Genomic DNA, 7,029 nt, shown 5'->3' on the forward strand with positions numbered 1-7,029 from the left:
TTAAGCTAACTTAAATCTACTGAGCTCGGATGCTAAACTAAGGGACGAGGCAATGCTGCAGCACAAAACAATTAATACAAACAGCAATGAAAAAAATGAAAATTGGCAAAGCTAGGAGCAGTAAATTTTAATTAGCAAAGCAAATGCAACATTAAACTAATATGCGCCAATGTGCAGCAACAAGAAAAATAAATCAGTAGTAAAACTGGCTTAACAGAGTAATACAAAGTGAAATTTAGTAGCACTATGCATGGCAAACAGCAGCAGCAAATTCTATAACTTATATCTAAACATGACAAAGCTCAAGCAGAAAAAATATTACACTAAAGACAACAATTCAGACAAGGGAAATGTCTATTCACATCTTAATGGCTATGTAATTAAAGTGGTGTACCACAACAACTTATTGTAAAAAAAATAATACCATGTACTTGAAAAGAAGGGTCGGTGATGGGGCCACTGCTGTTTCTTATTTATATAAATGATATGCCTTCTAGTATTACAGGTGATTCAAAAAAATTTCTGTTTGCTGATGACACCACCATGATAGTGAAGGATCTTGTGTGTAATATTGAAACAGTAACAAATAATGTAGTTCATGAAATAAGTTCGTGGCTTGTGGAGAATAATTTGATGCTATATCACAGTAAGACTCAGTTTTTACAGTTTCTAACTCACAATTCAACAAGAACCGATATTTTTATCAGACAGAATAGGCATATTATAAGCGAGACGGAACAGTTTAAGTTCCTAGGCATTCAGATAGATAGTAAGCTGTTGTGGAAAGCCCATGTCCAGGATCTTGTTCAGAAGCTAAATGCTGCTTTATTTACCATTAGAACAGTATCTGAAATAAGTGACACTTCAACACGAAAAGTAGTCTACTTCGCATATTTTCATACGCTTATGTCGTATGGTATTATTTTTTGGGGTAATTCTTCTGATTCAAAAAGGGTATTTTTGGCTCAAAAACGGGCTGTTCGAGCTATATGTGGTGTAAGTTCGAGAACTTCTTGTCGACCCCTATTCAAAAATCTGGGAATTCTGACATTGTCCTCACAGTATATACTTTCTTTAATGTCGTTTGTTGTTAGCAATATTAGCCTATTCCCAAGAGTTAGCAGCTTTCACTCAGTTAATACTAGGCAGAAATCAAATCTGCATGTAGAATGCACTTTCTTGACTCTTGTGCAGAAAGGATTGCAGTATTCGGCTGCATCCATTTTCAATAAGCTACCACAAGAACTCAAAATCTTAGCAGTAGCCCAAACTCTTTTAAGTCTAAACTGAAGTGTTTCCTCATGGCTCACTCCTTCTATTCTGTCGAGGAGCTCCTGGAAGAGCTAAAAAATTAAGCAAATTTCAGTGTTACATTGTTGATTTTCTTCATTTAAACGTACAACTTGTCACCTGAATGTTTTTTTATATTTCATTTTATCTGTTTCTAATATGGTGTTATAATTTCATGTATTGACTCGTTCCATGACCATGGAGACTTCCCCTTAAATTGGTCCCATGGAACAATAAATAAATAAATAAATAAAAAAGAAAATTATGTATGCAGTTACTGTTACTAGTCCCTTCTTTCCTTTCCAAATGCTCCTTTTTTGAAGAATGTGGATCATAAAATTATTATTTAACAGATCTGTTGACAGAAAGTTTTCACATTAGCAAACGAATTTAATTTTATTTTATAAAACCAATGCTGTAACACAGGTGGAAACAGATATCAAATGAAATAAGCAACTATCTAAAGCAAAACATAAAAATATCATTCAATAGTCATGTGGCATTTCATACGTTAGTAGAAATTCTCTCAACTCTCGTAGAAAGGCACTTGTCATAATCAGGTGTGCAGATGTAAGAATATTTTCCATCAGTTCATAAGCATTTAAGTTAGTAGCACAAAGTACAATATATTTCCAAGTAATGAGTGTGTCGTATTTGCGATGCTTTCTTCAAAGGAATGTCAATAGCGAGGAAATTGGCCTCTTTTTATTCTCCACCTGTGCCTCTGAAAGGCACACACTAATGGCTTTTTTTCCAGGCGACTGTCGCGCAGCAGGGTGCTTACAGTGACCTACCTTCCTTACCGAAATATTTACATCAGTTTCCGCAACAGTGACAGTTTTGATACAAATGAAATTTCACAGGTCGAAATATTTGCGTTACAAATCTGTAGAAACAAAATTGTGTAAATGTAACAGTGTCCAAAAAATTTTCGTCGGCATTGTGGTACATTCACGCATTTACACACATTTCATAACTCTTAAAGTACGATTCTTGGTTTCCAACATCCTTTTTCACAAGTCAGAGTCCCTAACCACTACTCATTATTCCTTACCTTGTTACACATATAAATATTTGTCGACACTTCTTCAATATTTCATCATAATAAATATGTAGCATAATCAAATTCCTCATATAGCATCAGCTTATTGATCATAAACATACCTCAGCAGCATAATACACATTGTCATCGTAATAATATCATAAAAACTCAGCCAAATCTCAAAAACGTCATAGCTTTCTGCAATAATTTCAAAATCTAAAAAATTCTCTGCTCATTTCTATAGTGTCATCTACCTCAATCGTACTTTTAAAATCGTGATCCCATACCAAATACGAGGGCGGTTCAGAAAGTAACCTCCGATTGGTCACAGTGCGGGTTGTGGGGGGAGTAGCGACGCCATCTGTGCGTTCACGCACTCAACAGGTCAGTCGGCATCAAGCCGTGGTCGAGTGAACGTCGTACCTGCGCTAGTTTAGTTTTTGTGGCAGTTTGAAATGTGTGCTGCAATAGAAAACCCCGCCAAATGTGAAGTGCGTGCTGTCATAAGGTTTTTTACAGCCAAAGGGTATTCTGCAGCAGCTATTCATCGTGAGCTTTGTGCCATGTACGGACCAAGAGTTATGAGTGAAGGAGTTGTCCGTGAATGGGTACGTTTATTTAAAAGTGGATGAGAAAACGTTCATGATGAAGAGAGGAGTGGTAGACCATCATTGGTGACTGACGAACTCGTTCAGACAGTTGATGCAAAAGTTCGTGAAAATCAACGTTTCTCAATGTCGGAGTTGTCTACTGGTTTTCCACAGATTTCTAAGACTCTCTTGTACGAGATAGTGACAGCAAGATTGGGTTACCGTAAGTTCTGTGCACGATGGGTGCCCAAAATTCTTACCGACCACCACAAAACTCAAAGAATGGCCTCTGCATTAGACTTTCTGTCACGTTATGAGGACGAAGGAGAACCATTTTTAAACAGAATCGTGACCGGTGACGAAACCTGGATTAAGTACGTGAACCCTGAGACAAAAGAACAATCAAAGATGTGGGCACATTCAAATTCGCCTACCAAACCAAGAAAAGCCTCGCAAGATTTTTCTGCCCGAAAACTGATGGCAACGGTGTTTTGGGATGCCAAAGGGGTGTTGTTGGTTGAATTCATGGAACGTGGTACGACCATTAATCAAGACATGTTCTGTGAAACAATAAAAAAGTTACGACGGGCTATACAGAACAAACGCCGTGGTATGCTGACTTCCGGTATCGTTTTTTTGCACGATAACGCCTGTCCTCACTCTGCTCGCAGAACAACGGCCCTTCTTGAGTCCTTCAAGTGGGACATTATCAACCATCCACCTTACAGCCCAGACCTGGCGCCAAGTGATTATCACCTCTTCATGCATTTGAAGAAATGGCTCGGGTCACAGCGGTTTCATGACGATGAAGAGCTCAAAGATGCGGTCACAGGCTGGCTCCAGGCACAAGCGGGTGATTTTTATGCAGAAGGAATTTCAAAGCTTGTGAAGAGATACGATAAGTGCCTCAATCGCTATGGAGACTATATAGAAAAATAGTGCAAAGATGTAGTTGTAAGATGTATATATTAAAATATTTTTATTTAACTTGGTGTATTATTTTAAATCAACCGGAGGTTACTTTCTGAACAGCCCTCGTATATCATTCAAAGCTCTCATAATATCACAATGGTTCCGAAAAAATATGAACAGTTCACAAAATTCAGACAAAATACAATTACATATGTGTGAGGTTATCCAACTGTGTAATTGCGTAAACATCTGTCACTGATGTAGTAAAAAAATGTTTGTTTCTCTGTTAAATAATCAGGTACCTGTGTAATTCTGTGTTGGAGAAATATGGTACCGATGTGTAAAGTTGTATAAGCAAATACCATATTAACTAGGGCTCCTTGTGCTTGCCAAACACATGGTACAGAAAGTAAGCGTGTACCCCCCTGAGGATTAATGTAATTATACCCTCAGGTGTTACCGATTACAGCAATGGAACGAAATGTTTCTCAGAAAACCTTTGTATCATTGTATTTCAAAAATCTTTAAAAATAAATGTTTTAAGTACAAAATTAATCACTCAAATACGTGTACTGTAGCGCTAAACTGTGCGTCTTGTTGTAAAATAATCTCTGTCATTATTTAAGGGTAAAAAACGTGCCAAGTGTCGTAATTATCGTCGTCCGTAAGCAGAATTCTGTGGAAGTCAATGTACTTACCTCGTAATAAACAAAGCGAAATGCTATGCATGTAGATATCGTAGTTATTACGTACAGTACCGTGATCAAGAAAGTACTATACTGTAATGTATTGTTGTGCTACGAAAAAGGCTGTCTCATTGTAGCTATACCACAAAAGTTACTACTAAAATATGTTTTCCTTTCCAGAAGAACTCAGAAAAACTGTGGAGATATAAAACAGATACACCGCAATAGCAACAATGTAAATTGTGTCTCATATTAGTAGCATCGTGATATAATCGTGTAGCTATCAAAGAAACCAAATACTAAGTCATCTTTAATCTAACAGCAAGTACTTAAAATAAAGAATATCTTTTCAACTAAACCAAAATGTCACATTAAAATCTCATTAGCAGTAAATGTTTTAAGTATGTAAGCCTTGTAGTCGTTATGTAATCGTGCAATTAACAAGCAAGAATGTACACACACAATAACACTGTGTCCTCTGTTCACTATAACAATGCATTCGTAATTTATGTTTAAATAAGTTCTCTTGGTTCTTGACTGGATATTTAACTTCAAACATTGTTGCATGTTAACTGATTCCAAGTCCGACAAAGTATACTAGTAATGTAAAGTGAAAAATTTTATAGCAAAGACTAAGTTAAAAAAACAGATTATCTCTCAATAAATGGTTTTACATGTGAAATGTGGTGCAATCCTTTACTCTTCACAGTACTCAGAGCTTCAGCTTGAACGCAATTATCGTGCGGTATACGTCGGTAAAGAATACTGGAATTTTTCTCAAAGTTAGCGTCTATGTTATTTTTCTGAGAGCCAGCCGGCGCACGCGGCTGCCTGCGGTGCGAGTCATTGTCTGTCTCTTTGTCGGCGCGCGTCGTTATTAGGATTAGAAGACATAACTTCTGCAAATTCACCTTGTCGAGAGTGCCCTGCTCTGTTTGAATCTCGCCAGTTCTGATGAAATTCAGGTCTGTCGCTATGATTCTATCGTCTGTCGTCATGTCGGTAGTTCCTGTAGTTTCTTTCCTGTCGGTTAAGTGGTGGAGAATTTCTCCCTGAATTATCACCGCACGGTGGACCGTTGTGTCTGAAGATATTCTGTCTCCCGTAATAATAATTGTTTTGGTTCCCATATTGTCTGTTTCTATGGTAGTCCTTGTGATAGTCATTACTATGGATATGCGATCTTTCTCTGTAATTATTTTTACTCTGCCAACGGTTGTCATATGGGTGGTGTCTGTTTTGGTGACGATTTACGTTGTAAGAATAGCCTTGTCGTGTCCAGTTATTATTTATGTCATTGCAGAATTGTGACGGATGTGACCTGTAATTGGTGTGCTCCTGTTTTCGCGTCCCGCGATTGTCAGTGTCGATTTCCTATTCTTGTAGCAGTCCCTGAAAAGCTTCAATGTCGTCTTTGCAACGTCCTGCCAAAATAGTACGTCGTAAATGTTCAGGCAATTTGATTAAGCAAATGTGGATGAGTTCTGAGGGGCTGTAAGGGTTTGACAGGTACTGATTCTTGTGCAACATGTCTTCAAAATATTTCACAAGACTGGAAAATTCAGATTGTTCGAAATGTTTCATCATTATGATGCTATGTTTTACTCGGTCTTGTGTAGCTTTAGACCAATACGCTGAGAGGAAGGCATGATAAAATTCTCCTTCACTGAGACAATCGTGAATGACCGATCGCATTCTTTCAGCTGGTTCATTCCCTAAGTAGCCACACATAAATTCTAATCTGTGCTCTAATGACCAGTTGGGAGGAAAACAATGAGATAATTGATGGAGCCACGCTTGTGGATGAATGTCGTTGCCAGAATTCTTAAATGTTTTGAATTTATGTGTAGTATTAAGAGCTTATAGTCAAAATCATCGTGTCGGCGAGTAGCATATCGGTCATTGTTACGTCGTGTCGGCGGTTCCGTCTCATAATTCGGTGCACCTTGCCAATTTCTTTCATAATTTCCGAAATGCCCTGTGTTATTATTTTGTGGCATTTCCGTATTTCTAAGTCCCTCTTCCTGTGCTGGAGCGCGAGTGTCCTCTGAAATACGTAATTTTTGTATTACTTGTGCCAACTGATCTTGTACTTCCCGGATTTCTCTTTTGTGTTGCGTATTAATTTGATTCTGGTTTTGTTTGAATTTCTTAATTTGTTCATACTCTTCTGTGTCAGTGATGGCTACAGGTCTTGTGTAATTCAGATCATCATCTACCTTTGCATATAAGTTAGTGAACTGAACAGAAAGTTCGGCTACTTTCTCCGATAGTGTACTTATTTGCCGGCCGTTGTGGCCGAGCGGTTCTAGGCGCTTCAGTCCGGCACCGCGCTGCTGCTACGGTCGCAGGTTCGAATCCTGCCTGGGGCATGGATGTGTGTGAAGTCCATCGGTTAGTTGGGTTTAAGTAGTTTTAAGTCTACGGGACTGATGACCTCAGATGTTAAGTCCCACAGTGCTTGGAGCCATTTGAACCATTTGTACTTTTTTCCTCAGTGTGTTTCTCT

This window comes from Schistocerca piceifrons, chromosome 4 (assembly GCF_021461385.2).
Source record: "Schistocerca piceifrons isolate TAMUIC-IGC-003096 chromosome 4, iqSchPice1.1, whole genome shotgun sequence".
Lineage (NCBI taxonomy): Eukaryota > Metazoa > Arthropoda > Insecta > Orthoptera > Acrididae > Schistocerca > Schistocerca piceifrons.